The 16,166-nt window shown below is 45.9% G+C and overlaps 2 protein-coding genes across 2 annotated transcripts in view; one reads left to right on the top strand and one right to left on the bottom strand.

Annotated features, from left to right (window-relative positions):
• LOC147646701 (uncharacterized) overlaps positions 1–12,433 on the bottom strand; it is a 188,001-nt gene extending 175,568 nt beyond the window's left edge. Inside the window, exon 1 of the mRNA XM_086873132.1 lies at positions 12,297–12,433. The gene's annotated coding sequence lies outside the window, so the exon portion shown is untranslated. The remainder of the gene's footprint in view (positions 1–12,296) is intronic.
• Positions 1–16,166, top strand: part of LOC147646696 (uncharacterized) — a 399,719-nt gene that overhangs the window by 325,536 nt on the left and 58,017 nt on the right. The gene's annotated exons all lie outside the window — the stretch shown is intronic.

Raw genomic sequence — 16,166 nt, forward strand, 5'->3', positions numbered from 1 at the left:
TTGTGGTATTTTGAGGAGACCTGAAGAATTTTGTGTGGGATTTTTCTTAGGTTTTGTGTAAATTTGTGAAGATTTTGTGGGATATTTCTGGAATTTGGTAGGCTTATGAGAAGATTTTGGGAATTTTGTGGATTTTTTCTGGAATTTTTGAGGTGTTTCTGGAATTTGGTGGGATTTTTTGGAATGTTGTGGTAATTTTCTGGAATTTTGTGTGATTTTGAGGAGCCTTGAAGAATTGTGTGCGATTTTCCTTAGATTGTGCGGAAATTAGTGGAGATTTTTGTGGTGATTTTCTGGAATTTGGTACGGTTTTCAGAAGATTTAGGGAATTTTGTTGGATTTTTTTTGAATGTTGTGGTAATTTTCTGGAATTTTGTGGGATTCTGAGGAGAGTTGAAGAATTGTGTGGGATTTTTTTTAGAATGTGTGAAAACATGTGGAGTTTTTTTGGGATATTTTTGGAATTTGGTAGGGTTTTGAGAAGATTTAGGGAATTTTGTGGGTTTTTACTGGAATTTTGTGGAATGTTTCTGGAATTTTGTGGGATTTTGAGGAGCCTTGAAGAATTGTGTGGGATTTTTCTTAGATTGTGTGGTAATTTGAAGCGATTTTGTGGGATATTTCTGGAATTTGGTGGGCTTATGAGAAGATATTGGGGGTTTTGTGGATTTTTTTCTGGAATTTTGTGGGATGTTTCTGGAATTTGGTGGGATTTCTTTGGAATGTTTTGGAATTGTCTGGAATTTTGTGGGATTCTGAGGAGAGTTGAAGAATTTTGAGGGCGTTTTTCTTAGATTGCGTGGAAATTAGTGGATATTTTGTAGGGTGTTTCTGGATTTTGGTGGGGTTTTCAGAAGTTTAAGGGAATTTTCTGGAATTTTCTTGTAAAGTTGTGGTAATTTTCTTGAATTTTGTGGGATTTTGAGGAGACTTGAAGAATTGTGTGGGATTTTTCCTAGATTGTGTGGAAATTTGTGGAGATTTTGTGGGCTATTTCTGGAATTTGGTGGGCTTATGAGAATATTTTGGGAATTTTGTGGATTTTTTCTGGAATTTTTGAGGTGTTTCTGGAATTTGGTGGGATTTTTTTGGAATGTTGTGGAATTGTCTGGAATTTTGTGGGATTCTGAGGAGACTTGAAGAACTTTGAGTACATTTTTCTTAGATTGTGTGGAAATTAGTGGAGATTTTGTGGGATGTTTCTGGAATTTGGTGGGTTTATGAGAAGATTTTGGGAAATTCGTGCGGGTTTTTTGCAAGTTTGTGGGGTGTTTCTGGAATTTTGTGGGATTTTGAGGAGACCTGAAGAATTTTTTGGGATTTTTCTCAGGTTTTGTGGAAATTTGTGGAGATTTTTGTGTTGATTTTCTGGAATTTGGTGGGGTTTTCATACGATTTAGGGAATTTTGTTGGATTTTTTTGGAATGTTGTGGCAGTTTTCTTGGATTTTGTGGGATTTTTAGGAGCCTTGAAGAATTGTGTGGGATTTTTCTTAGAATGTGTGGAAACTTGTGAAGATTTTGTGGGATGTTTCTGGAATTTGGTAGGCTTATCAGAAGGTCTGGGTAATTTTGCTTTTCTTTCTGGAATTTTGTGAGATGTTTCTGGAATTTGGTGGGATTTCTTTGGAATGTTTTGGAATTGTCTGGAATTTTGTGGGATTTTGAGGAGACTTGAAGGAATTTGTGGGATGTTTCTGGAATTTTTAGGATTTTTTTTGAATGTTGTGAAGTTTCTGTGGAATTTTGTGGGATTTTGAGGAGACCTGAAGAATTTTGTGGGATTTTTCTTATGTTTTGTGGAAATTTGTAAAGATTGTGTGGGATGTATCTGGAATTTGGTGGGCTTATGAGAAGATTTTGGGGACCTCGTGGGGGTTTTTTTTGTAAGTTTGTGAGGTGTTTCTGGAATTTGGTGGGATTGTTTTGGAAAGTTGTGGTAATTTTCTGGAATTTTGTGGGATTTTGAGGAGCCTTGAAGAATTGTGTGGGATTTTCCTTAGATTGTGTGGAAATTAGTGGAGATTTTTTGGGATATTTCTGGAATTTGGTAGGCTTATGAGAAGATCTGGGTAATTTTGCTTTTTTTCTGGAATTTTGTGAGATGTTTCTAGAATTTGGTGGGATTTCTATGGAATGTTTTGGAACTTTCTGGAATTTTGTGTGATTTTGAGGAGCCTTGAAGAATTGTGTGGGATTTTCCTTAGATTGTGCGGAAATTAGTGGAGATTTTTGTGGTGATTTTCTGGAATTTGGTGGGGTTTTCAGAATGTTTAGGGAATTTTGTTGGATTTTTTTGGAATGTTGTGGCAGTCTTCTTGGATTTTGTGGTATTTTGAGGAGCCCTGAAGAATTGTGTGGGATTTTTCTTAGACTGCGTGGAAATTTGAGGCGATTTTGTGGGATATTTCTGGAATTTGGTGGGCTTATGAGAAGATATTGGGGGTTTTGTGGATTTTTTTCTGGAATTTTGTGGGATGTTTCTGGAATTTGGTGGGATTTCTTTGGAATGTTTTGGAATTGTCTGGAATTTTGTGAGATTCTGAGGAGACTTGAAGAACTTTGAGTACATTTTTCATAGATTGCGTGGAAATTAGTGGAGATTTTGTGGGATGTTTCTGGAAATTGGTAGGGTTTTCAGAAGTTTTTTGGAATTTGGTGGGATTTCTTTGGAATGTTTTGGAATTGTCTGGAATTTTGTGGGATTCTGAGGAGAGTTGAAGAATTTTGAAAGCCTTTTTCTTAGATTGTGTGGAAATTAGTGGAGATTTTGTAGGGTGTTTCTGGAATTTGGTGGGGTTTTCAGAAGTTTAAGGGAATTTTCTGGAATTTTCTTGTAAAGTTGTGGTAATTTTCTTGAATTTTGTGGGATTTTGAGGAGACTTGAAGAATTGTGTGGGATTTTTCTTAGATTGCGTGGAAATTTGTGGAGATTTTTTGGGCTATTTCTGGAATTTGGTGGGCTTATGAGAAGATTTTGGGAATTTTGTGGATTTTTTCAGTAATTTTTTGAGGTGTTTCTGGAATTTGGTGGGATTTCTTTGGAATGTTTTGGAATTTTCTGGAATTTTGTGGGATTCTGAGGAGACTTGAAGAACTTTGAGTACATTTTTCTTAGATTGTGTGGAAATTAGTGGAGATTTTGTGGGATGTTTCTGGAATTTGGTAGGGTTATGAGAAGTTTTTTTGAATTTGGTGGGATTGTTTTGGAATGTTGTGGTAATTTTCTTGAATTTTGTGGGATTTTGAGGAGCCTTGAAGAATTGTGTGGGATTTTTCTTAGATTTTGTGGGAATTTGTGGAGATTTTGTTGGATATTTCTGGAATTTGGTAGTCTTATGAGAAGATCTGGGTAATTTTGCTTATTTTTTCTGGAATTTTGTGAGATGTTTCTGGAATTTGGTGGGATTTCTTTGGAATGTTGAAAAATTGTCTGGAATTTTGTGGGATTTTGAGGAGACTTGAAGGAATTTGTGGGATGTATCTGGAATTTTTAGGATTTTTTTTGAATGTTGTGGAGTTTTGTGGAATTTTGTGGGATATTGAGGAGACTTGAAGAACTTGGAGGGATGTTTCTTAGGTTTAGTGGAAATTTGTAAAGATTGTGTGGGATGTATCTGGAATTTGGTGGGCTTATGAGAAGATTTTGGGGACCTCGTGGGGGTTTTTTTTGTAAGTTTGTGAGGTGTTTCTGAATTTGGTGGGATTGTTTTGGAATGTTGTGGTAATTTTCTGGAATTTTGTGGGATTTTGAGGAGCCTTGAAGAATTGTGTGTGGTTTTTCTTAGATTGTGTGGAAATTTGAGGCGATTTTGTGGGATATTTCTGGAATTTGGTGGGCTTATGAGAAGATATTGGGGGTTTTGTGGATTTTTTTCTGGAATTTTGCAGAGTGTTTCTGGAATTTGGTGGGGTTTTCAGAAGTTTAAGGGAATTTTCTGGAATTTTCTTGTAAAGTTGTGGTTATTTTCTTGAATTTTGTGGGATTTTGAGGAGCCTTGAAGAATTGTGTAGGATTTTTCTTAGATTGTGTGGAAATTTGTGGAGATTTTGTGGGATGTTTCTGGAATTTGGTGGGCTTATGAGAAGATTTTGGGAAATTCGTGCGGGTTTTTTTGCAAGTTTGTGGGGTGTTTCTGGAATTTTGTGGGATTTTGCGGAGCCTTGAAGAATTCTGTGGGATTTTTCTTTGTACGGAAATTTGTGGAGATTTTTGTGGGATATTTCTGGAATTTGGTAGGCTTATGAGAAGATTTAGGGAATTTTGTGGATTTTTTTCTGGAATTTTGTGAGGTGTTTCTGGAATTTGGTGGGATTTTTTTTTAAAGTTGTGGTAATTTTCTGGAATTTTGTGGTATTTTGAGGAGACCTGAAGAATTTTGTGGGATTTTTCTTAGGTTTTGTGGAAATTTGTGAAGATTATGTGGGATATTTCTGGAATTTGGTAGGGTTTTGAGAAGATTTAGGGAATTTTGCGGGTTTTTTCTGGAATTTTTTGGAACGTTTCTGGAATTTTGTGGGATTTTGAGGAGACTTGAAGAATTTTGAGGGATTTTTCTTAGATTGCGTGGAAACTTGTGGAGATTTTTGTGGGATATTCCTGGAGATTTGTAAGGTTATGAGAAGATTTGGGTAATTTCGTGGGTTTTTTTCTGGAATTTTGTTCAATGTTTCTGGAATTTTGTGAGGTTTTGAGGAGCCTTGGAGAATTTTGTGGGATTTTTCTTAGATTGTGAGGAAATTTGAGGCGATTTTGTGGGATATTTCTGGAATTTGGTAGGCTTATGAGAAGATTTAGGGAATTTTGTGGATTTTTTCTGGAATTTTTGAGGTGTTTCTGGAATTTGGTGGGATTTTTTTGGAATGTTGTTGCAGTTTTCTTGGATTTTGTGGGATTTTGAGGAGCCTTGAAGAATTGTGTGGGATTTTTGTTAGAATGTGTGGAAACTTGCGGAGATTTTGTTGGATATTTCTGGAATTTGGTAGCCTTATGAGAAGATCTGGGTAATTTTGCTTATTTTTTCTGGAATTTTGTGAGATGTTTCTGGAATTTGGTGGGATTTCTTTGGAATGTTGAGGAATTGTCTGGAATTTTGTGGGATTTTGAGGAGACTTGAAGGAATTTGTGGGATGTATCTGGAATTTTTAGGATTTTTTTTGAATGTTGTGGAGTTTCTGTGGAATTTTGTGGGATATTGAGGAGACTTGAAGAACTTGGAGGGATGTTTCTTAGGTTTAGTGGAAATTTGTAAAGATTGTGTGGGATGTACCTGGAAGTTGGTGGGCTTATGAGAAGATTTTGGGGACTTCGTGGGGGTTTTTTTTGTAAGTTTGTTAGGTGTTTCTGGAATTTGGTGGGATTGTTTTGGAATGTTGTGGTAATTTTCTGGAATTTTGTGTGATTTTGAGGAGCCTTGAAGAATTGTGTGGGATTTTTCTTAGATTGCGTGGAAGTTTGCGGGGATTTTGTGGGCTATTTCTGGAATTTGGTAGGCTTATGAGAAGATTTTGGGAATTTTGTTGATTTTTTTGGAATGTTGTGGTAATTTTCTGGAATTTTGTGGGATTTTGAGGAGCCTTGAAGAATTGTGTGGGATTTTTCTTAGATTTTGTGGAAATCAGTGGAGATTTTTGTGGTGATTTTCTGGAATTTGGTGGGGTTTTCAGAAGGTTTAGGGAATTTTGTGGATTTTTTTGGAATGTTGTGGCAGTCTTCTTGGATTTTGTGGGATTTTGAGGAGCCCTGAAGAATTGTGTGGGATTTTTCTTAGACTGCGTGGAAATTTGAGGCGATTTTGTGGGATATTTCTGGAATTTGGTGGGCTTATGAGAAGATATTGGGGGTTTTGTGGATTTTTTTCTGGAATTTTGTGGGATGTTTCTGGAATTTGGTGGGATTTCTTTGGAATGTTTTGGAATTGTCTGGAATTTTGTGGGATTCTGAGGACACTTGAAGAACTTTGAGTACATTTTTCATAGATTGCGTGGAAATTAGTGGAGATTTTGTGGGATGTTTCTGGAAATTGGTAGGGTTATGAGAAGTTTTTTGGAATTTGGTGGGATTTCTTTGGAATGTTTTGGAATTGTCTGGAATTTTGTGGGATTCTGAGGAGAGTTGAAGAATTTTGAAAGCCTTTTTCTTAGATTGCGTGGAAATTAGTGGAGATTTTGTAGGGTGTTTCTGGAATTTGGTGGGGTTTTCAGAAGTTTAAGGGAATTTTCTGGAATTTTCTTGTAAAGTTGTGGTAATTTTCTTGAATTTTGTGGGATTTTGAGGAGACTTGAAGAATTGTGTGGGATTTTTCCTAGATTGCGTGGAAATTTGTGGAGATAATGTGGGCTATTTCTGGAATTTGGTAGGCTTATGAGAATATTTTGGGAATTTTGTGGATTTTTTCTGGAATTTTGTGGGATGTTTCTGGAATTTGGTGGGATTTTTTTGGAATGTTGTGGAATTGTCTGAAATTTTGTGGGATTCTGAGGAGACTTGAAGAACTTTGAGAACATTTTTCTTAGATTGTGTGGAAATTAGTGGAGATTTTGTAGGGTGTTTCTGGAATTTGGTGGGGTTTTCAGAATTTTAAGGGTATTTTCTGGAATTTTCTTGTATAGTTGTGGTAATTTTCTTGAATTTTTTGGGATTTTGAGGAGCCTTGAAGAATTGTGTGGGATTTTTCTTAGATTGTGTGGAAATTTGTGGAGATTTTTTGGGATATTTCTGGAATTTGGTAGGTTTATGAGAAGATTTAGGGAATTTTGTGAATTTTTTTTCCGGAATTTTGCAAGGTTTTTCTGGAATTTTGTGCGATTTTGAGGAGTCTTGAAGAGTTTTGATGGGTTTTTCTTAGATTGTGCGGAAATTTTTGGAGATTATGTCGGATATTTCTGGAATTTGGTAGGGTTTTGAGAAGATTTAGGAAATTTTGTGGGTGTTTTCTGCCATTTTTCGTCATTTTTTCTAGAATTTGGAGGGATGTTTCTGAAATTTTGTGATGTGTTTGTGTAATTTGGGTGATTGTCCTGGTTTAGGGTAAATTTGGGAGAAAACCTCCAGTGGGTTCCCCCCGGGAAGCAAACCCACGTGGCCCCTTTCTCCCACCCCCCATCCAGTTCGGGAAGAGATTTCTCTGAGAGGAGTGGAGAAAACCTGTTTATTTCCCAGGCACAGCACTACCCAGCACAAAAATGAACGATATCAAATTACAAAACCTCTCGCCCTTCAGCAGAGATGAGGAACTTCAGAGGGTCTCTTTCCTGGGGGTGTTGGCTCTGTTATCAGTCCCTCTGGCGCTGGAAAATGCCGCTGCCCAGGCTGGGCTCCCGGTAGTCCAGGGGTGCTCCCGGTGCTGCCCCGAGTCCCCAGTCCAGAGCAGCTTCGATTCGTTTCAGAAAAAGGGAAAGAAAACAGTCCAGGAAGATCTCTCTGCCCCGGCTAGCTGGAAAGCCAAGGCGATCTGTGTCTTGTTGTCTGTCTGTGCTGTAGTCAAAACTCCCGATGCGGGGGGAGCAAGTGCAGTCTGATAACAGACTTGGTGCTTCTTTTCCACTCACTTTTACTCTCAGATGGAATTTTAAGAATACAGAACCTGTGTCTGGGTTAGGTGGACGAATGGGGATACAATTTAACATCATAATCAACCCAGGACACACGCCCACTGTGCTTTCCAGCTGCTTTGCTCCAGCTCCCCCCAAATCACCACGAATTCCACTGAACTGAAACAAATCCAAATCCTCGTGGGTCGGGACAAGGGCAGGGAGAGGTCACTCAGGGCTCACCATCAGGGCCACAACAGCCCGACACGGGAAATGCACTGAATTTAGGACTGAGCAAATCAGACCAGGAGAATGAGGATTAAAATCAATCTTGAGAAACACCTCCTCCCGCTCCTGAACTTTTCTGTCCGGGCCGCTGCTCGCGGGGCACAGAGAGGGGCCCGGCCGTGTCCCTCCAAACCTCCCTGGGAATCACCCCAGAGCCCTCAGGCTTCCTTGTGCCCATCCCCGGGGCCCCTTGTGGGCTCCCAATGGCTCCCGTGGCTCTCCCAGTCCATCCCAGCCTCTCCCAGTCCATCCCAGCCTCTCCCAGTGACCCCGCCTGTCCATCTCGCCTCTCCGTGGATCTGCCGCCCCTCAGCCAATCAGAGCGCGCCTCTCTGATGACTCATCAGTTGCCGGGCAGATCCACAGAGCCGAGAGCCCCGCGCTGGACTCGGCCTGCAAGCGCCGCGCGCTTCATTCCCAGTCCCTCCCAGTGCCACCACAGTCCCTCCCAGTGCCACCACAGTCCCGCCCAGTGCCACCACAGTCCCGCCCAGTGCCGCCACAGTCCCGCCCACTCCTTTTTAGCCATTCCCAGTCTATTCCTAGTTCATTCTCACTTCACTCCCAGACCTCCACGCCCTCATCCAGTGTCCCAGTATCCACTCTCATCTCTTTCAGTGCCATCCCAGTCCCTCCCTGTCCATTCCCAGTCCCTCTCAATGCCACACAACTCGTCTCCCATCTCTCCCAGTGCCCATCCCAGCGTGTCCATCTCGCTGGTGCCCTCCAGCTCCCAGCCCGGCCCCGGCCGCCTGCTCTGCTCCCTGATGGATTTCTCCCCTGCCCACATCCAGCTGAGCTGCTCCCAGGGCCAGCAGCAGCTCTCGGGCCACGTGCTGGCCACTGCCGTGCTCCCCAGCGGGGACTGGAGCCAGCAGCTCCTGGTGCTGCTGGAAACCGCCCCCGGCAATGCGGGCTCAGCTCCAGCTGCCAGGTGGAGCACGGCAGCCTGGAGCACCCCCTGAGCCGGCACTGGGGCACGGCCCGGCCCCCACAGCGCCGGGGGCAGCGGGGGAGGCACTGGGGGGGCCCAGAGGGGGATTGGGGTGTGCTGGGAGGAACTGGGAGGGAGTTTGAGACAGACTGGTTTAAACTGGGGAAGGGATTGAGGTGCTTAGGATGGCTGGGAAGGGGTTTGAAGAATGTTGGGGAGGGTGGGATGGGGTTCTGGGGGTCCTGGTGGACACTGGGAGGGAGTTTGGGGGTGCTGGGTGTCACAGGGAGGGATTTGAGTGAGCCTGGAGGGGCTGGAAGGAGATTGGGGATTGGAAAGCAGGGATTGGGATGAGGTTGGTTGTGCTGGGAAGAGACTGGGAGGAGTCTTGATGAGTCCTGCTGGTGCTGGAAGGGACTGGGAGAGGGTCTGGGGGTCCTGGGGCAGTGGGGGGAAATTGGGAGGGGGCTGTGGGATCCTGAGAGGACAGGAGGGGCTCTGCTGGGTCCTGAGGAGGCTGGGAAGAGACTGGCAGTGATTTACCAAAACAGCAATATTGATCCAGTATCAACATCAATCTGTTAATGGACAAAAAACCTCTCCAACAGTTTAAAGTTACAAAGTGGATGTTTAATCACAGCACTGGGCGAGTGCGGGAGTCACCCCTTAATACGCACTGCAAGTTGACGAAAGATTCCAGTGTGAATTTATTTACAAAAGTCTTGAATATCCAAAATACTAATACATATTAATACTAATACATATGCATAATGCTAACACTTCCCATTCCCCACTTTGGATTAAAATGCACTGTAATCAGTTTAAAATGTCATTACAACTGCGTGGTTGGCTCCCCAATTTGAGTAGGGGGTCGTTTTGGTGCGGAGGAGTCATCAGGAGATGAAGGAAAACCGCTCTTCCTCACTCTCACCTTTCTACCTTTACAATGGTTAACATTACAAATGACATTTGGTACAACTCCAATTTCCTCCCTTGTGACTTTGAAATGGGTTTCCAGATGTAAGGTCTGTGATCTTCCTGAACCCGTTTATCAGTTTCTCTTTTCTCATTATAAGCACATCTAAACAAACATACAATGACAAGTAATTTTTTACCTAAGTCTGAGATTCATTATCTCAAATCCTGCTTCTCACTTAATCATTAACTCTAACTAGCTCCAGCAAGGCCTGTCTCTAGCTGAGATCTCCAAATCTTCTAAAATACCTAATTTTTTAAAATTAGTTAGTCCAAAGGAGGTTCCAGAGGGTCCTGGGCAGGCTGGGGGAGACTGAGAGGGTCCTTTGAGGTACCTGTGGGGTCTGTGAGAGGTTTTGGGGGTCCTGACCTCTGCAGTTGCCCCAGGGACGCCATGAAATGCCACCTGCAGTAAGATGCTTACGGAGATTGGAGTCTCCATGCTGGGTTTCGTCTTCCTGGTTCTGGGGCTCAGCATCTACCTGAGCAATAATGTGAGACAGGGTCCCTAAGTTTGGATTTCCCCCCCCCAGAGCATGTGTGTTCCCTCAGGGCCCCCAAGCCCGGTGTCACCCCCTTTTCTCTGCCAACAGTGCTCCTGAGGCAGCGACAAAAGGTTCTCTAGGATTGAAAGTCAACAAATCCACTCTCCTCAAGGAATTCCCATTGTTGGTCTGTGTCCTGATGGATTTTCATTCCCCTGCTTTCATCCAGGTGCCCACAGGGAGCCAGGAAGATGTGGAGCCTCCCAGCCACATGTCTTCCCAACACGCATCACCAGGACCACGGATCACCAGGGCTCTGCCCAACGGGGGTCACTGGGGATCATCCAATGCCCATCCTCCCATGGGGGATGGAGCTGGAGCAGCGCACGAAGCTCTTCCCACACTCGGGGCACTCGCAGGGCTTCCCTTACTGGTGACTCCGTTGGTGTTGGGTCAAGTGAGAGCTCCGTGAGAAGCTCTTCCCACACTCGGGGCACTCGCAGGGCTTCCCTTACTGGTGACTCCGTTGGTGTTGGGTCAAGTGAGAGCTCCGTGAGAAGCTCTTCCCACACTGGGGACACTCGTAGGGCCTCTCCCCAGTGTGGATGCGCCGGTGCCTGACAAGGGTGGAGTTGCAGTTGAAGCCCTTCCCGCAGTCAGGGCAGCGGAAGGGCCTCTCGTCTGTGTGAATTCGCTCATGTAGGAGGACATGGGAGCTGCACTGAAACCTCTTCCCACACTGGGGACACTCGTAGGGCCTCTCCCCAGTGTGGATGAGCTGGTGTTTTCTCAGGTCAGAGCTCCACCCAAAGCTCTTCCCACATTCCAAGCAGGTGTAGGGCCATTCCCCAGTGTGGATCACCTGGTGTGCCCTCAGGTTGGACCTCTTGCTGAAGTACTTCCCACATTCCCCACACTCGTAGGGCTTTTCCCCAGTGTGAATCACCTGGTCCTGGATCAGCTCGCACCTGTACCTGAAACCCTTCCCACATTCCAAGCAGTTGCAGGGCTTCTCCCCACCATGAGGCTTCTCCCCCAGCTCTGAGCTCTGGCTGGATCTCTGGCCATGTTCCTGGCATAGGGGGGATCTTTCCTCCTCGCAGCTCCCTGGGCTGGGTTTGCAGACCCTTCTCATGCGGCTTCTCCAGGGCTTTTCCACCTCCTCCATCCAGCCACGGCTTAGGATTGAAAAATCCTGGTTTGGGGGAAAAAACAAGAGGAGAGCACTTTGGGCTGGGGGTACCGCCTTGCCCAAGGTGCTCTCAGGAAGTCAATGGGCATCTTGTGTCTGAAAGAACCTCCAGGACACCAAGATTCAGCACCAACATCCTCCAAACATCAAAAGAGATCAAAAACTTCCAAAACACCAAAAAGCTGATATCCTCCCAAAACAGAAAGATTCTGCCCCCACAAAAAAACAAAGCACCAACATTCAGCCCAATAAAGCTCAGAAACTCCAAGATTCAGCCCCGGGAAAATCGTGCATCTCCCTGCCCGGGCACTCGCTGCATGGGGGGGGTGAGGGGGGCAGTGAGGCCGGGCCGGAGCAGGGGGTGCCTGAGAGAGGCCCCGAGCCCGGCAGAAGCCCCTGCACAGCCATGCAAGTGGCTCCTGGCCGGACTCGGGGATCCCCCTGGCCATCCCCGCTGGAGCAGCCTGGTCCTGAGGGACTCTGGCCCCTGCGAGGGACCCAAGGCTGCAGCAGGACAAGGATTCCTGGCCCTCAGGGGGAGGCAGTGACATGACCTGACTGTGACCCCCATCCCTGTGCCTCTGGGCGGGGAGGGGGACGGAGAGGGGCACAAAGTTAAGCCCGGGAAGGAGGGACAGCTGGGGGGAAAGATGGATTTCCGTAGGAATTACTTTCCTTCTCGTTTTCTTGTTCTGACACGTTTGAGAATAAATTCAATTTAATTTCCTCAAGTCAGGTGTGCTGTGCCCGTGACCAAGGATTGAACTCTCCCCACCCTCATCCCGACCTCCGAGCCTTTCCTTGTGTGTTCTGCTCCCCGCCCGGGACAGGAAGGAGAGTCACAGAGTTTTGGCCTCGCTCCGGCATGCCCTGCTCCACCCCGGACACACCCCCAGCTCGCAGCGCCCTCAGCTCCCGGGCACCCCGAGCTCCCGGCGCTTCAGCGCAGCGGCGCTTCCTTGGCCTCCTGCCCGGGCCGGGCCCAGCGCCGGGGCCGCTCCTCAGCCCAGGGGGCCGAGAAATGGCCGAGCTCAGCCCAAGGCACGCGAGGCCGTGCCGTGTGCAGAGCCCGCCGCTGGCTGCGATTGGCTGCTTCTGCCGTCACTCGTGGCTCTGGCGCGCGCTGATTGGGCAGAGTGGGGACAAGCCCGGCCCTGCTGGCGCCCTCAGGGCGGCCGTGGGGCACGAGAGCCGCCATTGCCGGAGCGTCTGTGCGGGCCCGGCAGCGGCGGCAGCGGCGACCGGAGCCCGGTGAGGCGGCGGCGGAGCTCGGAGGCGGCCCCGGCCATCGCAGGTGGGAGCCGCGCTCGGTTCTGCGGGGGCTCGGGGCTCGCTGCCCGGGAGGGGGCGGCAGGGGGCTGTGGCGGGTGGCTTGTGCCGTGGCCGGCCCGTGTTGGCCCTGGGCTGAGGGCGCTGCGGGAGCGGCTGCCCGCGGTCTCCTTGCCGCTGCGGCCTCGGCAGGAGGCGGTGGCGGAGCAGCGCTGGCTCGTCCCGCTTCGTGTCGGGAGGCCGGAGGTGGCTGCGCTGGGCCCGGGGCCGGGCAGGAAAATTCCCGGCGCCAGAGGTTTGTGTGGCCCAAGGAGCCAGAGGAGTGGTGTGCAAGTGACTTTATTGCTGCCCAAAGGGAGAGGCCATGGGGCATTTGCCGTGCGCTCTCTCCAGTTGTTGGAGGACGCGGCCTCGTTTTTGTCCTGATTTTCCCGGCCGCATGTCCCTGTCCCTTTGCCCAACACTGGCCGAGGTGCTTGGAAGGTTCAGCCTTCCCGATCTGCCTGCTGCATGTCCTTTTTGTATAACACCCGATATTCCTGTCTCTGTGAAGTGTTTTGTAATAAAGAATTGGGTAAATAAAAATTCGGAATAAGAAGTTTAAATAAAGTATGTATAATTATAACTAAATGTAAGTATGGAATAAGGAATTCTCCTCCCGGTCGAGATAGAATTCCTTTTCAAAAAAAAAAACCACGAATTGCAAAAGAACCCCCCCCAGATAACAGGTTTCAGCAGACTCATCAACTCGGAGGAAAAGACAGGACACAGGCCATCACAGAAACAAAAGAACCAGCCTAAAAGTCTACCTCCAGAGAAAGGCAACGCCCGGCCGATTTCGGCCGGAGACCATCAAGCAAGACAAAAGGGACGGTCGTTGCCAGAATCGAACACCACACCTGCCAAACCCATACTACAGAAACTCAATCAAGAAAGACAAAGAAGAGACTACTCCTCTGAGATATCCATCGGCACCAGCCCGGATCTCTCAATCCCGCTGTGATGAAATATGTTAAAATACATACAGACTCACTTTGCATTTGAGGAGACTCTGCCCGGATACTTACTGACTCAATGTTCTAGGCCAGGAAATCCATTCACCCGACAATCAGGGACATTTGGTGAATGGAAACTGGTTGGAATTCTAGCCTGGGGACATAAAATCCCTATAAAAACCCAGGCCAGGGGACCCTCAGACGTGGATTTGGGAACACCTATACCTTGCGTATAGACCCTGTCCACCCAGCGCTGCGCTGTCCATTTATTGTGGTTTTTTCCTCACTGTTTGTTGCTTTATTAATTTATAATAAATTAATCTTTGTTAATCTTTAATTTGCCGTTGCATTTATAACAGTTTGTTCTTCTGGAAGTTCAGGAATGTAGCGGGACTTGGTCTGAACAGCAGTCCTTGTCAATTAGTAACATTTTCTGAAACTGGTGATTTCTCCCATTGCTTCCTTATGTACAAGTCCCTGGCCCTATCTCCAAGCAGATTTTCTCATGGTCTCTGTTTTTTCTTCCTGGGTGTTCTTTGTTTTTGGGGTTGCTCTCAGTGCCCTCATTCTCTGTCCTTTTGTAGCCGTTTGTGGCTCAGGAGGCCTGGCTGCCACCTGCATCCCCTTGCTCAGCTGCTGAATGAGCTGCACTCAGCAAGGTGTGGTGCATGGTAAAAAGATGAGAGTTGCTGTAGCACATGAGAGGAGAAACAGCATTTGTTTAACCCATGGTCTGCGAGGGAACCACAAAAGTGTGTCCCATTCCCATCCTTTCCAGGTCAAGTATATGAGCTGCTTTGGTATTTCCTTTGTTATCTGTTTTACTACTTTTCCATTGCCATCTGTTTTCCATCAGCAGTTTGAGTTACGTAACTTTTCCCAAACCTCTCCTTTTTCTACTAAAAGGTAATCTGATCCCATCCCATGGTGAAATGTTGTGTTCCTCATCTGAGTGGATTGGTTGGGGGGAAGGTCAGGAGCTGGAGCTGTGTGGTTGGTTATTATTTCAATGGCATCCTGTAATCTAATTATCCCATTGAAATGAGAAATGGTTTCTCTGGTACCTGATGTGAATTCATCAGGGTTCCCAGGGTCTGGTCCATGGTGTTGCAGGATTTGTTCTGGTGGTCGTTCATCTTTTCCCCATTTCTGGGTGCTCCCTCTAGCCAGGGCTGCATCAATTGTCAGCTTTTCTCTCATGAAATCATCACATACGTGGATTCCCAACTGATTTCCCTGAACTTGTGGCAGCAAATAAACCCCAATGGTCTGATACCCAAAGCCCCTGGGCCATTGTGCAGGCTTTGGGCCATCAGTGTTCATTTGCATTTCTAAAGCTCCTCTCCTGGCTACCTGGAACAAAGCTTCTCTTTCTGGGCAGCTGGGGGTGATTCAAGTGTTCTCCCCACTTCCCTGCTGGTGCCTTCTTTGCCGATTTTCTTTTTTTGACAAAAAAAATATTCTATTAGTGGTTTACGAGTTAAAGGGCCACCTTTTAAGCTTTTCTAGTTTTTCAAAATACATCTTAAATGTGAACATAAGATAACCCATACCATCCTTTTGCCATCAGTATGGGCCACATACAAACATAAAAAGAGAAATTACAAAGCAATCAAGTATTTTCTTTTTATTCAACTAGGACTAAAAACTGATTCTCACAACACTGGCCCAAACAGAACCCACAATATGGAAATAAAATTATTATGAAAAAATATTCTAATGGTGTAATCCCTTCACTGAAACTGTGAAAAGCAAAAACTCTTCAACAATGTCTTTAGAGAAATAAGGCATTACTTGATTCTGGCCGGAATGTGCAACAGGAATAATTTCATGCACACTTAGGCTGGGTGTGCAGAGAAAATCATCCCATGACACATGAGTTTGACTAATTTTTTCCTAAATTTATACATTCTGACCCCATAGAAATCCATTGGTTTAATGTTCATTGGTTTCAAGGTGTGGAGTTGTTAGGATTTGGTTTCCTGTTGCACCGGGATTTCTGTGCCTGTGATGTGAATTAGGTGGGCACTCCTGGATTTTCTGCTCAGCCTTTTCCAGACCAGGTGTCTCCAGCTGTGCCTGGGGCAGTGTCTGGGGTAAGATGTTGGTTGATGTTTGCTGCTGGGTGTTGATGTTTTGTTGCTGGTCGTTATCTTGGGGGGAATCTTTTGGGCTATTCCCAGTCTGTTGAGATGTTAATTTCATCTCTGCTGAGTGGTGGAACATCCCTTAAAAAAACCTTTAAATTTCCTTTCCCCAAGGCAAAGGCAAACCAAGTCCCTTTAGAGAAATAAGATTTGAAGCCATTTTCAAGTTGGTCTATTTTGCCAGCAGCGAATCCCAGGCAGGGCAGAGTGTGAGTGGAATTGAGAGGCAGAGTGGAATTGTCCCGGTGCCTTCCCCAGCAGCTGTGGCGAGGGCAGGCACAGAAAGGCCTGAAGCTGCAAGAGTGAGAGCAAGGATTGTCCCGCAGTGGCTGGAGATGGCAAAGGAGGG

The sequence above is a fragment of the Cyanistes caeruleus genome, unplaced genomic scaffold (genome assembly GCF_971803275.1).
Source record: "Cyanistes caeruleus unplaced genomic scaffold, bCyaCae1.hap1.1 HAP1_SCAFFOLD_87, whole genome shotgun sequence".
In the NCBI taxonomy this organism is placed as follows: Eukaryota; Metazoa; Chordata; class Aves; order Passeriformes; family Paridae; genus Cyanistes; species Cyanistes caeruleus.